This window comes from Eretmochelys imbricata, chromosome 2 (assembly GCF_965152235.1).
Source record: "Eretmochelys imbricata isolate rEreImb1 chromosome 2, rEreImb1.hap1, whole genome shotgun sequence".
Lineage (NCBI taxonomy): Eukaryota > Metazoa > Chordata > Testudines > Cheloniidae > Eretmochelys > Eretmochelys imbricata.
The window spans coordinates 186,165,962-186,182,472 of record NC_135573.1 but is presented as its reverse complement, the minus strand read 5'-3'; the positions used below and the strand labels follow the sequence as shown (position 1 = coordinate 186,182,472).

At 70.8% G+C, this 16,511-nt stretch overlaps 11 non-coding genes and 2 pseudogenes across 11 annotated transcripts; all 13 read right to left on the bottom strand.

Moving 5' to 3' along the window:
- Positions 1-676: 676 nt before the first annotated feature.
- On the bottom strand, positions 677-795 carry LOC144261626 (5S ribosomal RNA). Its single transcript, XR_013345338.1, has one exon. It is a non-coding gene; the product is annotated as a 5S ribosomal RNA (ribosomal RNA).
- Positions 796-1,977: 1,182 nt separating this feature from the next.
- LOC144261654 (5S ribosomal RNA) lies at positions 1,978-2,096 on the bottom strand. Its single transcript, XR_013345366.1, has one exon. It is a non-coding gene; the product is annotated as a 5S ribosomal RNA (ribosomal RNA).
- A 1,181-nt stretch (positions 2,097-3,277) lies between these two features.
- LOC144261742 (5S ribosomal RNA) lies at positions 3,278-3,396 on the bottom strand. Its single transcript, XR_013345434.1, has one exon. It is a non-coding gene; the product is annotated as a 5S ribosomal RNA (ribosomal RNA).
- A 1,184-nt stretch (positions 3,397-4,580) lies between these two features.
- LOC144261625 (5S ribosomal RNA) lies at positions 4,581-4,699 on the bottom strand. The gene has a single exon (XR_013345337.1). It is a non-coding gene; the product is annotated as a 5S ribosomal RNA (ribosomal RNA).
- Positions 4,700-5,880: 1,181 nt separating this feature from the next.
- LOC144261741 (5S ribosomal RNA) lies at positions 5,881-5,999 on the bottom strand. Its single transcript, XR_013345433.1, has one exon. It is a non-coding gene; the product is annotated as a 5S ribosomal RNA (ribosomal RNA).
- Positions 6,000-7,185: 1,186 nt separating this feature from the next.
- On the bottom strand, positions 7,186-7,304 carry LOC144261632 (5S ribosomal RNA). Its single transcript, XR_013345344.1, has one exon. It is a non-coding gene; the product is annotated as a 5S ribosomal RNA (ribosomal RNA).
- Positions 7,305-8,491: 1,187 nt separating this feature from the next.
- LOC144261740 (5S ribosomal RNA) lies at positions 8,492-8,610 on the bottom strand. Its single transcript, XR_013345432.1, has one exon. It is a non-coding gene; the product is annotated as a 5S ribosomal RNA (ribosomal RNA).
- A 1,186-nt stretch (positions 8,611-9,796) lies between these two features.
- On the bottom strand, positions 9,797-9,915 carry LOC144261733 (5S ribosomal RNA). Its single transcript, XR_013345427.1, has one exon. It is a non-coding gene; the product is annotated as a 5S ribosomal RNA (ribosomal RNA).
- Positions 9,916-11,105: 1,190 nt separating this feature from the next.
- Positions 11,106-11,215, bottom strand: LOC144261661 (5S ribosomal RNA; annotated as a pseudogene).
- Positions 11,216-12,400: 1,185 nt separating this feature from the next.
- LOC144261664 (5S ribosomal RNA) lies at positions 12,401-12,510 on the bottom strand (annotated as a pseudogene).
- A 1,184-nt stretch (positions 12,511-13,694) lies between these two features.
- LOC144261635 (5S ribosomal RNA) lies at positions 13,695-13,814 on the bottom strand. The gene has a single exon (XR_013345347.1). It is a non-coding gene; the product is annotated as a 5S ribosomal RNA (ribosomal RNA).
- A 1,210-nt stretch (positions 13,815-15,024) lies between these two features.
- Positions 15,025-15,143, bottom strand: LOC144261721 (5S ribosomal RNA). Its single transcript, XR_013345415.1, has one exon. It is a non-coding gene; the product is annotated as a 5S ribosomal RNA (ribosomal RNA).
- A 1,151-nt stretch (positions 15,144-16,294) lies between these two features.
- Positions 16,295-16,413, bottom strand: LOC144261710 (5S ribosomal RNA). Its single transcript, XR_013345404.1, has one exon. It is a non-coding gene; the product is annotated as a 5S ribosomal RNA (ribosomal RNA).
- Positions 16,414-16,511: the final 98 nt, after the last annotated feature.

Below are 16,511 nucleotides of genomic sequence, written 5' to 3'. Positions count from 1 at the left end.
ACTTGGCCTGCCTTTTGCTCGCTCCGGGAAACCCGGGACGCGCCCCCCGGGGGCCTCCCCCTGCCCCGTCTCCCGCTTCGCAAGGCCCTGGGGGAGGCAGGATGGGCCACCGCCGCCTCCTCAGGGAGACCAGCCCAGAGGCGACCAGCACCCACCTTTCCCACTTACCGGCCCCGAAGCCGAGGCAGGGACTGCTCCAGGCCCGCAGGCAGCCTTCCCGGCCAAAAGGCCAGCGGCTGCCTCCCTCCCCTCACTTTCAAAGGGCCAGCTGCCAAGGAGGCAGGCTGGCAAAGGGCTTCCCTCAACCAGCCACCCCAAAGGCCCGGGCTGCGCCGCACGGCAAGGCTTCTGGCTTTCCTTTCTCCCAGCCTCCAGCGGCGGAGCTGAAGCGGCGGGCAGGGAGCGCGAGGGCAGACAGGCCTTGGGGCGCCTGCCGCCGCTTCGGCCAGCTGGCCTCCCACACCTGCTGCCAAGGGGGCAAGAGCGCCGGCTGGTAAGAAAAACAAAGACGCCACGGGGCCGGGCGCCCGAAGCCCTCGCCCTGGGCTGCGGCGGGCGAGGTGGCTACGGCCTGCGAGACCTTTGCGGAAGCAAGCGAGGACCAGGCGGCAAAAGCCTGTGCCGGAGGGAGACCTGCAGCCGGGCAGCGGCAGGGAGCGTGGCGAGGGCCGGCAAAAGCCTACAGCACCCAGTATTCCCAGGAGGTCTCCCATCCAAGTACTAACCAGGCCCGACCCTGCTTAGTTTCCGAGATCAGACGAGATCGGGCGTTTTCAGGGTGGTATGGCCGTAGACGCTGCTGCCTGCCGCTTTGCCTGCCTTTAAGCGAGCCCACAGACACCGCCCTGCCTGCTCCACGCCGCCCCCCCCCCCCGCCCCCACACCGGCTCCGCAACGCGCTCACGCACGCGCACACGCACGCACGCACGCACCACCGGCCTCGCACCCCAGCCTCCACACACCCAGGCTCACGCCCCGCACCACCATCCGCAGCCCCCGACCCCCGGCCCGCGCGCACCGCGACGAAGCCTCCTCCCCACCCCCCACAAATACACCCCCGCTCCCCTCTCACCACGCACTCGCTCCTCAGATGACGCCCTCACAAACTGCACGCACACACCCCGACACAAAACCCCCAGGGGAAACGCACCGCCCAGGACGGGGCTGCCGCCCGCACGCCGCTCCGCGCCTCCCTCACCTGCACGCACCCCGCAGGGGCAGCTCCCGCACAGCCCGCCCGCCTTTCCTCACAGCTCACGGTCCTCGCCACAGCTCTCACGCCTCCCTGGGGACGCCCTCCCGCACTTGGCCTGCCTTTTGCTCGCTCCGGGAAACCGGGACGCGCCCCCCGGGGGCCTCCCCTGCCCCGTCTCCGCTTCGCAAGGCCCCGGGGGAGGCAGGATGGGCCACCGCCGCCTCCTCAGGGAGACCAGCCCAGAGGCGACCAGCACCCACCTTTCCCACTTACCGGCCCCGAAGCCGAGGCAGGGACTGCTCCAGGCCCGCAGGCAGCCTTCCCGGCCAAAAGGCCAGCGGCTGCCTCCCTCCCCTCACTTTCAAAGGGCCAGCTGCCAAGGAGGCAGGCTGGCAAAGGGCTTCCCTCAACCAAGCCACCCCAAAGGCCCGGGCTGCGCCGCACGGCAAGGCTTCTGGCTTTCCTTTCTCCCAGCCTCCAGCGGCGGAGCTGAAGCGGCGGGCAGGGAGCGCGAGGGCAGACAGGCCTTGGGGCGCCTGCCGCCGCTTCGGCCAGCTGGCCTCCCACACCTGCTGCCAAGGGGGCAAGAGCGCCGGCTGGTAAGAAAAACAAAGACGCCACGGGGCCGGGCGCCCGAAGCCCTCGCCCTGGGCTGCGGCGGGCGAGGTGGCTACGGCCTGCGAGACCTTTGCGGAAGCAAGCGAGGACCAGGCGGCAAAAGCCTGTGCCGGAGGGAGACCTGCAGCCGGGCAGCGGCAGGGAGCGTGGCGAGGGCCGGCAAAAGCCTACAGCACCCAGTATTCCCAGGAGGTCTCCCATCCAAGTACTAACCAGGCCCGACACTGCTTAGCTTCCGAGATCAGACGAGATCGGGGCTGTTCAGGGTGGTATGGCCGTAGACGCTGCTGCCTGCCGCTTTGCCTGCCTTTAAGCGAGCCCACAGACACCGCCCTGCCTGCTCCACGCCGCCCCCCCCCCGCCCCCACACCGGCTCCGCAACGCGCTCACGCACGCGCACCACGCACGCACGCAACGCACGCACCACCGGCCTCGCACCCCAGCCTCCACACACCCAGGCTCACGCCCCGCACCACCATCCGCAGCCCCCGACCCCCGGCCCGCGCGCACCGCGACGAAGCCTCCTCCCCACCCCCCACAAATACACCCCCGCTCCCCTCTCACCACGCACTCGCTCCTCAGATGACGCCCTCACAACTGCACGCACACACCCCGACACAAAACCCCCAGGGGAAACGCACCGCCCTGGACGGGGCTGCCGCCCGCACGCCCGCTCCCGCGCCTCACCTGCACGCACCCCGCAGGGCAGCTCCCGCACAGCCCGCCCGCCTTTCCTCACAGCTCACGGTCCTCGCCACAGCTCTCACGCCTCCCTGGGGACGCCTCCCGCACTTGGCCTGCCTTTTGCTCGCTCCGGGAAACCCGGGACGCGCCCCCGGGGGCCTCCCCCTGCCCCGTCTCCCGCTTCGCAAGGCCCCGGGGGAGGCAGGATGGGCCACCGCCGCCTCCTCAGGGAGACCAGCCCAGAGGCGACCAGCACCCACCTTCCCACTTACCGGCCCCGAAGCCGAGGCAGGGACTGCTCCAGGCCCGCAGGCAGCCTTCCCGGCCAAAAGGCCAGCGGCTGCCTCCCTCCCCTCACTTTCAAAGGGCCAGCTGCCAAGGAGGCAGGCTGGCAAAGGGCTTCCCTCAACCAGCCACCCCAAAGGCCCGGGCTGCGCCGCACGGCAAGGCTTCTGGCTTTCCTTTCTCCCAGCCTCCAGCGGCGGAGCTGAAGCGGCGGGCAGGGAGCGCGAGGGCAGACAGGCCTTGGGGCGCCTGCCGCCGCTTCGGCCAGCTGGCCTCCCACACCTGCTGCCAAGGGGGCAAGAGCGCCGGCTGGTAAGAAAAACAAAGACGCCACGGGGCCGGGCGCCCGAAGCCCTCGCCCTGGGCTGCGGCGGGCGAGGTGGCTACGGCCTGCGAGACCTTTGCGGAAGCAAGCGAGGACCAGGCGGCAAAAGCCTGTGCCGGAGGGAGACCTGCAGCCGGGCAGCGGCAGGGAGCGTGGCGAGGGCCGGCAAAAGCCTACAGCACCCAGTATTCCCAGGAGGTCTCCCATCCAAGTACTAACCAGGCCCGACCCTGCTTAGCTTCCGAGATCAGACGAGATCGGGCGTGTTCAGGGTGGTATGGCCGTAGACGCTGCTGCCTACCGCTTTGCCTGCCTTTAAGCGAGACCACAGACACCGCCCTGCCTGCTCCACGCCGCCCCCCCCCCGCCCCCACACCGGCTCCGCAACGCGCTCACGCACGCGCACACGCACGCACGCACGCACGCACCACCGGCCTCGCACCCCAGCCTCCACACACCCAGGCTCACGCCCCGCACCACCATCCGCAGCCCCCGACCCCCGGCCCGCGCGCACCGCGACGAAGCCTCCTCCCCACCCCCCACAAATACACCCCCGCTCCCCTCTCACCACGCACTCGCTCCTCAGATGACGCCCTCACAAACTGCACGCACACACCCCGACACAAAACCCCCAGGGGAAACGCACCGCCCAGGACGGGGCTGCCGCCCGCACGCCCGCTCCCGCGCCTCACCTGCACGCACCCCGCAGGGGCAGCTCCCGCACAGCCCGCCCGCCTTTCCTCACAGCTCACGGTCCTCGCCACAGCTCTCACGCCTCCCTGGGGACGCCCTCCCGCACTTGGCCTGCCTTTTGCTCGCTCCGGGAAACCCGGGACGCGCCCCCCGGGGGCCTCCCCCTGCCCCGTCTCCCGCTTCGCAAGGCCCCGGGGGAGGCAGGATGGGCCACCGCCGCCTCCTCAGGGAGACCAGCCCAGAGGCGACCAGCACCCACCTTTCCCACTTACCGGCCCCGAAGCCGAGGCAGGGACTGCTCCAGGCCCGCAGGCAGCCTTCCCGGCCAAAAGGCCAGCGGCTGCCTCCCTCCCCTCACTTTCAAAGGGCCAGCTGCCAAGGAGGCAGGCTGGCAAAGGGCTTCCCTCAACCAGCCACCCCAAAGGCCCGGGCTGCGCCGCACGGCAAGGCTTCTGGCTTTCCTTTCTCCCAGCCTACAGCGGCGGAGCTGAAGCGGCGGGCAGGGAGCGCGAGGGCAGACAGGCCTTGGGGCGCCTGCCGCCGCTTCGGCCAGCTGGCCTCCCACACCTGCTGCCAAGGGGGCAAGAGCGCCGGCTGGTAAGAAAAACAAAGACGCCACGGGGCCGGGCGCCCGAAGCCCTCGCCCTGGGCTGCGGCGGGCGAGGTGGCTACGGCCTGCGAGACCTTTGCGGAAGCAAGCGAGGACCAGGCGGCAAAAGCCTGTGCCGGAGGGAGACCTGCAGCCGGGCAGCGGCAGGGAGCGTGGCGAGGGCCGGCAAAAGCCTACAGCACCCAGTATTCCCAGGAGGTCTCCCATCCAAGTACTAACCAGGCCCGACCCTGCTTAGTTTCCGAGATCAGACGAGATCGGGCGTTTTCAGGGTGGTATGGCCGTAGACGCTGCTGCCTGCCGCTTTGCCTGCCTTTAAGCGAGCCCACAGACACCGCCCTGCCTGCTCCACGCCGCCCCCCCCCCCGCCCCCACACCGGCTCCGCAACGCGCTCACGCACGCGCACACGCACGCACGCACGCACCACCGGCCTCGCACCCCAGCCTCCACACACCCAGGCTCACGCCCCGCACCACCACCCGCAGCCCCCGACCCCCGGCCCGCGCGCACCGCGACGAAGCCTCCTCCCCACCCCCCACAAATACACCCCCGCTCCCCTCTCACCACGCACTCGCTCCTCAGATGACGCCCTCACAAACTGCACGCACACACCCCGACACAAAACCCCCAGGGGAAACGCACCGCCCTGGACGGGGCTGCCGCCCGCACGCCCGCTCCCGCGCCTCACCTGCACGCACCCCGCAGGGGCAGCTCCCGCACAGCCCGCCCGCCTTTCCTCACAGCTCACGGTCCTCGCCACAGCTCTCACGCCTCCCTGGGGACGCCCTCCCGCACTTGGCCTGCCTTTTGCTCGCTCCGGGAAACCCGGGACGCGCCCCCCGGGGGCCTCCCCCTGCCCCGTCTCCCGCTTCGCAAGGCCCCGGGGGAGGCAGGATGGGCCACCGCCGCCTCCTCAGGGAGACCAGCCCAGAGGCGACCAGCACCCACCTTTCCCACTTACCGGCCCCGAAGCCGAGGCAGGGACTGCTCCAGGCCCGCAGGCAGCCTTCCCGGCCAAAAGGCCAGCGGCTGCCTCCCTCCCCTCACTTTCAAAGGGCCAGCTGCCAAGGAGGCAGGCTGGCAAAGGGCTTCCCTCAACCAGCCACCCCAAAGGCCCGGGCTGCGCCGCACGGCAAGGCTTCTGGCTTTCCTTTCTCCCAGCCTCCAGCGGCGGAGCTGAAGCGGCGGGCAGGGAGCGCGAGGGCAGACAGGCCTTGGGGCGCCTGCCGCCGCTTCGGCCAGCTGGCCTCCCACACCTGCTGCCAAGGGGGCAAGAGCGCCGGCTGGTAAGAAAAACAAAGACGCCACGGGGCCGGGCGCCCGAAGCCCTCGCCCTGGGCTGCGGCGGGCGAGGTGGCTACGGCCTGCGAGACCTTTGCGGAAGCAAGCGAGGACCAGGCGGCAAAAGCCTGTGCCGGAGGGAGACCTGCAGCCGGGCAGCGGCAGGGAGCGTGGCGAGGGCCGGCAAAAGCCTACAGCACCCAGTATTCCCAGGAGGTCTCCCATCCAAGTACTAACCAGGCCCGACCCTGCTTAGCTTCCGAGATCAGACGAGATCGGGCGTGTTCAGGGTGGTATGGCCGTAGACGCTGCTGCCTGCCGCTTTGCCTGCCTTTAAGCGAGCCCACAGACACCGCCCTGCCTGCTCCATGCCGCCCCCCCCCCCCGCCCCCACACCGGCTCCGCAACGCGCTCACGCACGCGCACACGCACGCACGCACGCACGCACCACCGGCCTCGCACCCCAGCCTCCACACACCCAGGCTCACGCCCCGCACCACCACCCGCAGCCCCCGACCCCCGGCCCGCGCGCACCGCGACGAAGCCTCCTCCCCACCCCCCACAAATACACCCCCGCTCCCCTCTCACCACGCACTCGCTCCTCAGATGAGGCCCTCACAAACTGCACGCACACACCCCGACACAAAACCCCCAGGGGAAACGCACCGCCCAGGACGGGGCTGCCGCCCGCACGCCCGCTCCCGCGCCTCACCTGCACGCACCCCGCAGGGGCAGCTCCCGCACAGCCCGCCCGCCTTTCCTCACAGCTCACGGTCCTCGCCACAGCTCTCACGCCTCCCTGGGGACGCCCTCCCGCACTTGGCCTGCCTTTTGCTCGCTCCGGGAAACCCGGGACGCGCCCCCCGGGGGCCTCCCCCTGCCCCGTCTCCCGCTTCGCAAGGCCCCGGGGGAGGCAGGATGGGCCACCGCCGCCTCCTCAGGGAGACCAGCCCAGAGGCGACCAGCACCCACCTTTCCCACTTACCGGCCCCGAAGCCGAGGCAGGGACTGCTCCAGGCCCGCAGGCAGCCTTCCCGGCCAAAAGGCCAGCGGCTGCCTCCCTCCCCTCACTTTCAAAGGGCCAGCTGCCAAGGAGGCAGGCTGGCAAAGGGCTTCCCTCAACCAGCCACCCCAAAGGCCCGGGCTGCGCCGCACGGCAAGGCTTCTGGCTTTCCTTTCTCCCAGCCTCCAGCGGCGGAGCTGAAGCGGCGGGCAGGGAGCGCGAGGGCAGACAGGCCTTGGGGCGCCTGCCGCCGCTTCGGCCAGCTGGCCTCCCACACCTGCTGCCAAGGGGGCAAGAGCGCCGGCTGGTAAGAAAAACAAAGACGCCACGGGGCCGGGCGCCCGAAGCCCTCGCCCTGGGCTGCGGCGGGCGAGGTGGCTACGGCCTGCGAGACCTTTGCGGAAGCAAGCGAGGACCAGGCGGCAAAAGCCTGTGCCGGAGGGAGACCTGCAGCCGGGCAGCGGCAGGGAGCGTGGCGAGGGCCGGCAAAAGCTTACAGCACCCAGTATTCCCAGGAGGTCTCCCATCCAAGTACTAACCAGGCCCGACCCTGCTTAGCTTCCGAGATCAGACGAGATCGGGCGTGTTCAGGGTGGTATGGCCGTAGACGCTGCTGCCTGCCGCTTTGCCTGCCTTTAAGCGAGCCCACAGACACCGCCCTGCCTGCACCACGCCGCCCCCCCCCCCGCCCCCACACCGGCTCCGCAACGCGCTCACGCACGCGCACACGCACGCACGCACGCACGCACCACCGGCCTCGCACCCCAGCCTCCACACACCCAGGCTCACGCCCCGCACCACCATCCGCAGCCCCCGACCCCCGGCCCGCGCGCACCGCGACGAAGCCTCCTCCCCACCCCCCACAAATACACCCCCGCTCCCCTCTCACCACGCACTCGCTCCTCAGATGACGCCCTCACAAACTGCACGCACACACCCCGACACAAAACCCCCAGGGGAAACGCACCGCCCAGGACGGGGCTGCCGCCCGCACGCCCGCTCCCGCGCCTCACCTGCACGCACCCCGCAGGGGGCAGCTCCCGCACAGCCCGCCCGCCTTTCCTCACAGCTCACGGTCCTCGCCACAGCTCTCACGCCTCCCTGGGGACGCCCTCCCGCACTTGGCCTGCCTTTTGCTCGCTCCGGGAAACCCGGGACGCGCCCCCCGGGGGCCTCCCCCTGCCCCGTCTCCCGCTTCGCAAGGCCCCGGGGGAGGCAGGATGGGCCACCGCCGCCTCCTCAGGGAGACCAGCCCAGAGGCGACCAGCACCCACCTTTCCCACTTACCGGCCCCGAAGCCGAGGCAGGGACTGCTCCAGGCCCGCAGGCAGCCTTCCCGGCCAAAAGGCCAGCGGCTGCCTCCCTCCCCTCACTTTCAAAGGGCCAGCTGCCAAGGAGGCAGGCTGGCAAAGGGCTTCCCTCAACCAGCCACCCCAAAGGCCCGGGCTGCGCCGCACGGCAAGGCTTCTGGCTTTCCTTTCTCCCCAGCCTCCAGCGGCGGAGCTGAAGCGGCGGGCAGGGAGCGCGAGGGCAGACAGGCCTTGGGGCGCCTGCCGCCGCTTCGGCCAGCTGGCCTCCCACACCTGCTGCCAAGGGGGCAAGAGCGCCGGCTGGTAAGAAAAACAAAGACGCCACGGGGCCGGGCGCCCGAAGCCCTCGCCCTGGGCTGCGGCGGGCGAGGTGGCTACGGCCTGCGAGACCTTTGCGGAAGCAAGCGAGGACCAGGCGGCAAAAGCCTGTGCCGGAGGGAGACCTGCAGCCGGGCAGCGGCAGGGAGCGTGGCGAGGGCCGGCAAAAGCCTACAGCACCCAGTATTCCCAGGAGGTCTCCCATCCAAGTACTAACCAGGCCCGACCCTGCTTAGCTTCCGAGATCAGACGAGATCGGGCGTGTTCAGGGTGGTATGGCCGTAGACGCTGCTGCCTGCCGCTTTGCCTGCCTTTAAGCGAGCCCACAGACACCGCCCTGCCTGCTCCACGCCGCCCCCCCGCCCCGCCCCCACACCGGCTCCGCAACGCGCTCACGCACGCGCACACGCACGCACGCACGCACGCACCACCGGCCTCGCACCCCAGCCTCCACACACCCAGGCTCACGCCCCGCACCACCACCCGCAGCCCCCGACCCCCGGCCCGCGCGCACCGCGACGAAGCCTCCTCCCCACCCCCCACAAATACACCCCCGCTCCCCTCTCACCACGCACTCGCTCCTCAGATGACGCCCTCACAAACTGCACGCACACACCCCGACACAAAACCCCCAGGGGAAACGCACCGCCCAGGACGGGGCTGCCGCCCGCACGCCCGCTCCCGCGCCTCACCTGCACGCACCCCGCAGGGGCAGCTCCCGCACAGCCCGCCCGCCTTTCCTCACAGCTCACGGTCCTCGCCACAGCTCTCACGCCTCCCTGGGGACGCCCTCCCGCACTTGGCCTGCCTTTTGCTCGCTCCGGGAAACCCGGGACGCGCCCCCCGGGGGCCTCCCCCTGCCCCGTCTCCCGCTTCGCAAGGCCCCGGGGGAGGCAGGATGGGCCACCGCCGCCTCCTCAGGGAGACCAGCCCAGAGGCGACCAGCACCCACCTTTCCCACTTACCGGCCCCGAAGCCGAGGCAGGGACTGCTCCAGGCCCGCAGGCAGCCTTCCCGGCCAAAAGGCCAGCGGCTGCCTCCCTCCCCTCACTTTCAAAGGGCCAGCTGCCAAGGAGGCAGGCTGGCAAAGGGCTTCCCTCAACCAGCCACCCCAAAGGCCCGGGCTGCGCCGCACGGCAAGGCTTCTGGCTTTCCTTTCTCCCAGCCTCCAGCGGCGGAGCTGAAGCGGCGGGCAGGGAGCGCGAGGGCAGACAGGCCTTGGGGCGCCTGCCGCCGCTTCGGCCAGCTGGCCTCCCACACCTGCTGCCAAGGGGGCAAGAGCGCCGGCTGGTAAGAAAAACAAAGACGCCACGGGGCCGGGCGCCCGAAGCCCTCGCCCTGGGCTGCGGCGGGCGAGGTGGCTACGGCCTGCGAGACCTTTGCGGAAGCAAGCGAGGACCAGGCGGCAAAAGCCTGTGCCGGAGGGAGACCTGCAGCCGGGCAGCGGCAGGGAGCGTGGCGAGGGCCGGCAAAAGCCTACAGCACCCAGTATTCCCAGGAGGTCTCCCATCCAAGTACTAACCAGGCCCGACCCTGCTTAGCTTCCGAGATCAGACGAGATCGGGCGTGTTCAGGGTGGTATGGCCGTAGACGCTGCTGCCTGCCGCTTTGCCTGCCTTTAAGCGAGCCCACAGACACCGCCCTGCCTGCTCCACGCCGCCCCCCCCCCCGCCCCCACACCGGCTCCGCAACGCGCTCACAGCACGCGCACTACGCACGCACGCACGCACGCACCACCGGCCTCGCACCCCAGCCTCCACACACCCAGGCTCACGCCCCGCACCACCACCCGCAGCCCCCGACCCCCGGCCCGCGCGCACCGCGACGAAGCCTCCTCCCCACCCCCCACAAATACACCCCCGCTCCCCTCTCACCACGCACTCGCTCCTCAGATGACGCCCTCACAAACTGCACGCACACACCCCGACACAAAACCCCCAGGGGAAACGCACCGCCCAGGACGGGGCCTGCCGCCCCGCACGCCCGCTCCCGCGCCTCACCTGCACGCACCCCGCAGGGGCAGCTCCCGCACAGCCCGCCCGCCTTTCCTCACAGCTCACGGTCCTCGCCACAGCTCTCACGCCTCCCTGGGGACGCCCTCCCGCACTTGGCCTGCCTTTTGCTCGCTCCGGGAAACCCGGGACGCGCCCCCCGGGGGCCTCCCCCTGCCCCGTCTCCCGCTTCGCAAGGCCCCGGGGGAGGCAGGATGGGCCACCGCCGCCTCCTCAGGGAGACCAGCCCAGAGGCGACCAGCACCCACCTTTCCCACTTACCGGCCCCGAAGCCGAGGCAGGGGACTGCTCCAGGCCCGCAGGCAGCCTTCCCGGCCAAAAGGCCAGCGGCTGCCTCCCTCCCCTCACTTTCAAAGGGCCAGCTGCCAAGGAGGCAGGCTGGCAAAGGGCTTCCCTCAACCAGCCACCCCAAAGGCCCGGGCTGCGCCGCACGGCAAGGCTTCTGGCTTTCCTTTCTCCCAGCCTCCAGCGGCGGAGCTGAAGCGGCGGGCAGGGAGCGCGAGGGCAGACAGGCCTTGGGGCGCCTGCCGCCGCTTCGGCCAGCTGGCCTCCCACACCTGCTGCCAAGGGGGCAAGAGCGCCGGCTGGTAAGAAAAACAAAGACGCCACGGGGCCGGGCGCCCGAAGCCCTCGCCCTGGGCTGCGGCGGGCGAGGTGGCTACGGCCTGCGAGACCTTTGCGGAAGCAAGCGAGGACCAGGCAGCAAAAGCCTGTGCCGGAGGGAGACCTGCAGCCGGGCAGCGGCAGGGAGCGTGGCGAGGGCCGGCAAAAGCCTACAGCACCCAGTATGTCTCCCATCCAAGTACTAACCAGGCCCGACCCTGCTTAGCTTCCGAGATCAGACGAGATCGGGCGTGTTCAGGGTGGTATGGCCGTAGACGCTGCTGCCTGCCGCTTTGCCTGCCTTTAAGCGAGCCCACAGACACCGCCCTGCCTGCAACCACGCCGCCCCCCCCCCCGCCCCCACACCGGCTCCGCAACGCGCTCACGCACGCGCACTACGCACGCACGCACGCACGCACCACCGGCCTCGCACCCCAGCCTCCACACACCCAGGCTCACGCCCCGCACCACCATCCGCAGCCCCCGACCCCCCGGCCCGCGCGCACCGCGACGAAGCCTCCTCCCCACCCCCCACAAATACACCCCCGCTCCCCTCTCACCACGCACTCGCTCCTCAGATGACGCCCTCACAAACTGCACGCACACACCCCGACACAAAACCCCAGGGGAAACGCACCGCCCAGGACGGGGCTGCCGCCCGCACGCCCGCTCCCGCGCCTCACCTGCACGCACCCCGCAGGGGCAGCTCCCGCACAGCCCGCCCGCCTTTCCTCACAGCTCACGGTCCTCGCCACAGCTCTCACGCCTCCCTGGGGACGCCCTCCCGCACTTGGCCTGCCTTTTGCTCGCTCCGGGAAACCCGGGACGCGCCCCCTGGGGGCCTCCCCTGCCCCGTCTCCCGCTTCGCAAGCCCCGGGGGAGGCAGGATGGGGCCACCGCCGCCTCCTCAGGGAGACCAGCCCAGAGGCGACCAGCACCCACCTTTCCCACTTACCGGCCCCGAAGCCGAGGCAGGGACTGCTCCAGGCCCACAGGCAGCCTTCCCGGCCAAAAGGCCAGCGGCTGCCTCCCTCCCCTCACTTTCAAAGGGCCAGCTGCCAAGGAGGCAGGCTGGCAAAGGGCTTCCCTCAACCAGCCACCCAAAGGCCCGGGCTGCGCCGCACGGCAAGGCTTCTGGCTTTCCTTTCTCCCAGCCTCCAGCGGCGGAGCTGAAGCGGCGGGCAGGGAGCGCGAGGGCAGACAGGCCTTGGGGCGCCTGCCGCCGCTTCGGCCAGCTGGCCTCCCACACCTGCTGCCAAGGGGGCAAGAGCGCCGGCTGGTAAGAAAAACAAAGACGCCACGGGGCCGGGCGCCCGAAGCCCTCGCCCTGGGCTGCGGCGGGCGAGGTGGCTACGGCCTGCGAGACCTTTGCGGAAGCAAGCGAGGACCAGGCAGCAAAAGCCTGTGCCGGAGGGAGACCTGCAGCCGGGCAGCGGCAGGGAGCGTGGCGAGGGCCGGCAAAAGCCTACAGCACCCAGTATGTCGCCCATCCAAGTACTAACCAGACCCGACCCTGCTTAGCTTCCGAGATCAGACGAGATCGGGCGTGTTCAGGGTGGTATGGCCGTAGACACTGCTGCCTGCCGCTTTGCCTGCCTTTAAGCGAGCCCACAGACACCGCCCTGCCTGCTCCACGCCGCCCCCCCCCCGCCCCCACACCGGCTCCGCAACGCGCTCACGCACGCGCACACGCACGCACGCACCGCACGCACCACCGGCCTCGCACCCCAGCCTCCACACACCCAGGCTCACGCCCCGCACCACCATCCGCAGCCCCGACCCCCGGCCCGCGCGCACCGCGACGAAGCCTCCTCCCCACCCCCCACAAATACACCCCCGCTCCCCTCTCACCACGCACTCGCTCCTCAGATGACGCCCTCACAAACTGCACGCACACACCCCGACACAAAACCCCCAGGGGAAACGCACCGCCCAGGACGGGGCTGCCGCCCGCACGCCCGCTCCCGCGCCTCACCTGCACGCACCCCGCAGGGGCAGCTCCCGCACAGCCCGCCCGCCTTTCCTCACAGCTCACGGTCCTCGCCACAGCTCTCACGCCTCCCTGGGGACGCCCTCCCGCACTTGGCCTGCCTTTTGCTCGCTCCGGGAAACCCGGGACGCGCCCCCCGGGGGCCTCCCCCTGCCCCGTCTCCCGCTTCGCAAGGCCCCGGGGGAGCAGGATGGGCCACCGCCGCCTCCTCAGGAGACCAGCCCAAGAGGCGACCAGCACCCACCTTTCCCACTTACCGGCCCCGAAGCCGAGGCAGGGACTGCTCCAGGCCCGCAGGCAGCCTTCCCGGCCAAAAGGCCAGCGGCTGCCTCCCTCCCCTCACTTTCAAAGGGCCAGCTGCCAAGGAGGCAGGCTGGCAAAGGGCTTCCCTCAACCAGCCACCCCAAAGGCCCGGGCTGCGCCGCACGGCAAGGCTTCTGGCTTTCCTTTCTCCCAGCCCTCCAGCGGCGGAGCTGAAGCGGCGGGCAGGGAGCGCGAGGGCAGACAGGCCTTGGGGCGCCTGCCGCCGCTTCGGCCAGCTGGCCTCCCACACCTGCTGCCAAGGGGGCAAGAGCGCCGGCTGGTAAGAAAAACAAAGACGCCACGGGGCCGGGCGCCCGAAGCCCTCGCCCTGGGCTGCGGCGGGCGAGGTGGCTACGGCCTGCGAGACCTTTGCGGAAGCAAGCGAGGACCAGGCGGCAAAAGCCTGTGCCGGAGGGAGACCTGCAGCCGGGCAGCGGCAGGGAGCGTGGCGAGGGCCGGCAAAAGCCTACAGCACCCAGTATTCCCAGGAGGTCTCCCATCCAAGTACTAACCAGGCCCGACCCTGCTTAGCTTCCGAGATCAGACGAGATCGGGCTGTGTTCAGGGTGGTATGGCCGTAGACGCTGCTGCCTGCCGCTTTGCCTGCCTTTAAGCGAGCCCACAGACACCGCCCTGCCTGCTCCAACGCCGCCCCCCCCGCCCCGCCCCCACACCGGCTCCGCAACGCGCTCACGCACGCGCACACGCACGCACGCACGCACGCACGCACCACCGGCCTCGCACCCCAGCCTCCACACACCCAGGCTCACGCCCCGCACCACCACCCCGCAGCCCCCGACCCCCGGCCCGCGCGCACCGCGACGAAGCCTCCTCCCCACCCCCCACAAATACACCCCCGCTCCCCTCTCACCACGCACTCGCTCCTCAGAATGACGCCCTCACAAACTGCACGCACACACCCCGACACAAAACCCCCAGGGGAAACGCACCGCCCCAGGACGGGGCTGCCGCCCGCACGCCCGCTCCCCGCGCCTCACCTGCACGCACCCCCCGCAGGGGCAGCTCCCGCACAGCCCGCCCGCCTTTCCTCACAGCTCACGGTCCTCGGCCACAGCTCTCACGCCTCCCTGGGGACGCCCCTCCCGCACTTGGCCTGCCTTTTGCTCGCTCCGGGAAACCCGGGACGCGCCCCCCGGGGGCCTCCCCCTGCCCCGTCTCCCGCTTCGCAAGGCCCCGGGGGAGGCAGGATGGGCCACCGCCGCCTCCTCAGGGAGACCAGCCCAGAGGCGACCAGCACCCACCTTTCCCACTTACCGGCCCCGAAGCCGAGGCAGGGACTGCTCCAGGCCCGCAGGCAGCCTTCCCGGCCAAAAGGGCCAGCGGCTGCCTCCCTCCCCTCACTTTCAAAGGGCCAGCTGCCAAGGAGGCAGGCTGGGCAAAGGGCTTCCCTCAACCAGCCACCCCAAAGGCCCGGGCTGCGCCGCACGGCAAGGCTTCTGGCTTTCCTTTCTCCCAGCCTCCAGCGGCGGAGCTGAAGCGGCGGGCAGGGAGCGCGAGGGCAGACAGGCCTTGGGGCGCCTGCCGCCGCTTCGGCCAGCTGGCCTCCCACACCTGCTGCCAAGGGGGCAAGAGCGCCGGCTGGTAAGAAAAACAAAGACGCCACGGGGCCGGGCGCCCGAAGCCCTCGCCCTGGGCTGCGGCGGGCGAGGTGGCTACGGCCTGCGAGACCTTTGCGGAAGCAAGCGAGGACCAGGCGGCAAAAGCCTGTGCCGGAGGGAGACCTGCAGCCGGGCAGCGGCAGGGAGCGTGGCGAGCGGGCGGAGGGCGGCAAAAGCCTACAGCACCCAGTATTCCCAGGAGGTCTCCCATCCAAGTACTAACCAGGCCCGACCCTGCTTAGCTTCCGAGATCAGACGAGATCGGGCGTGTTCAGGGTGGTATGGCCGTAGACGCTGCTGCCTGCCGCTTTGCCTGCCTTTAAGCGAGCCCACAGACACCACCCTGCCTGCTCCACGCCGCCCCCCCCCCCGCCCCCACACCGGCTCCGCAAACGCGCTCACGCACGCGCACACGCACGCACGCACGCACGCACCACCGGCCTCGCACCCCAGCCTCCACACACCCAGGCTCACGCCCCGCACCACCATACGAAGCCTCCTCCCCACCCCCCACAAATACACCCCCGCTCCCCTCTCACCACGCACTCGCTCCTCAGATGACGCCCTCACAAACTGCACGCACACACCCCGACACAAAACCCCCAGGGGAAACGCACCGCCCAGGACGGGGCTGCCGCCCGCACGCCCGCTCCCGCGCCTCACCTGCACGCACCCCGCAGGGGCAGCTCCCGCACAGCCCGCCCGCCTTTCCTCACAGCTCACGGTCCTCGCCACAGCTCTCACGCCTCCCTGGGGACGCCCTCCCGCACTTGGCCTGCCTTTTGCTCGCTCCGGGAAACCCGGGACGCGCCCCCCGGGGGCCTCCCCCTGCCCCGTCTCCCGCTTCGCAAGGCCCCGGGGGAGGCAGGATGGGCCACCGCCGCCTCCTCAGGGAGACCAGCCCAGAGGCGACCAGCACCCACCTTTCCCACTTACCGGCCCCGAAGCCGAGGCAGGGACTGCTCCAGGCCCGCAGGCAGCCTTCCCGGCCAAAAGGCCAGCGGCTGCCTCCCTCCCCTCACTTTCAAAGGGCCAGCTGCCAAGGAGGCAGGCTGGCAAAGGGCTTCCCTCAACCAGCCACCCCAAAGGCCCGGGCTGCGCCGCACGGCAAGGCTTCTGGCTTTCCTTTCTCCCAGCCTCCAGCGGCGGAGCTGAAGCGGCGGGCAGGGAGCGCGAGGGCAGACAGGCCTTGGGGCGCCTGCCGCCGCTTCGGCCAGCTGGCCTCCCACACCTGCTGCCAAGGGGGCAAGAGCGCCGGCTGGTAAGAAAAACAAAGACGCCACGGGGCCGGGCGCCCGAAGCCCTCGCCCTGGGCTGCGGCGGGCGAGGTGGCTACGGCCTGCGAGACCTTTGCGGAAGCAAGCGAGGACCAGGCGGCAAAAGCCTGTGCCGGAGGGAGACCTGCAGCCGGGCAGCGGCAGGGAGCGTGGCGAGGGCCGGCAAAAGCCTACAGCACCCAGTATTCCCAGGAGGTCTCCCATCCAAGTACTAACCAGGCCCGACCCTGCTTAGCTTCCGAGATCAGACGAGATCGGGCGTGTTCAGGGTGGTATGGCCGTAGACGCTGCTGCCTGCCGCTTTGCCTGCCTTTAAGCGAGCCCACAGACACCGCCCTGCCTGCTCCACGCCGCCCCCCCCCGCCCCCACACCGGCTCCGCAAA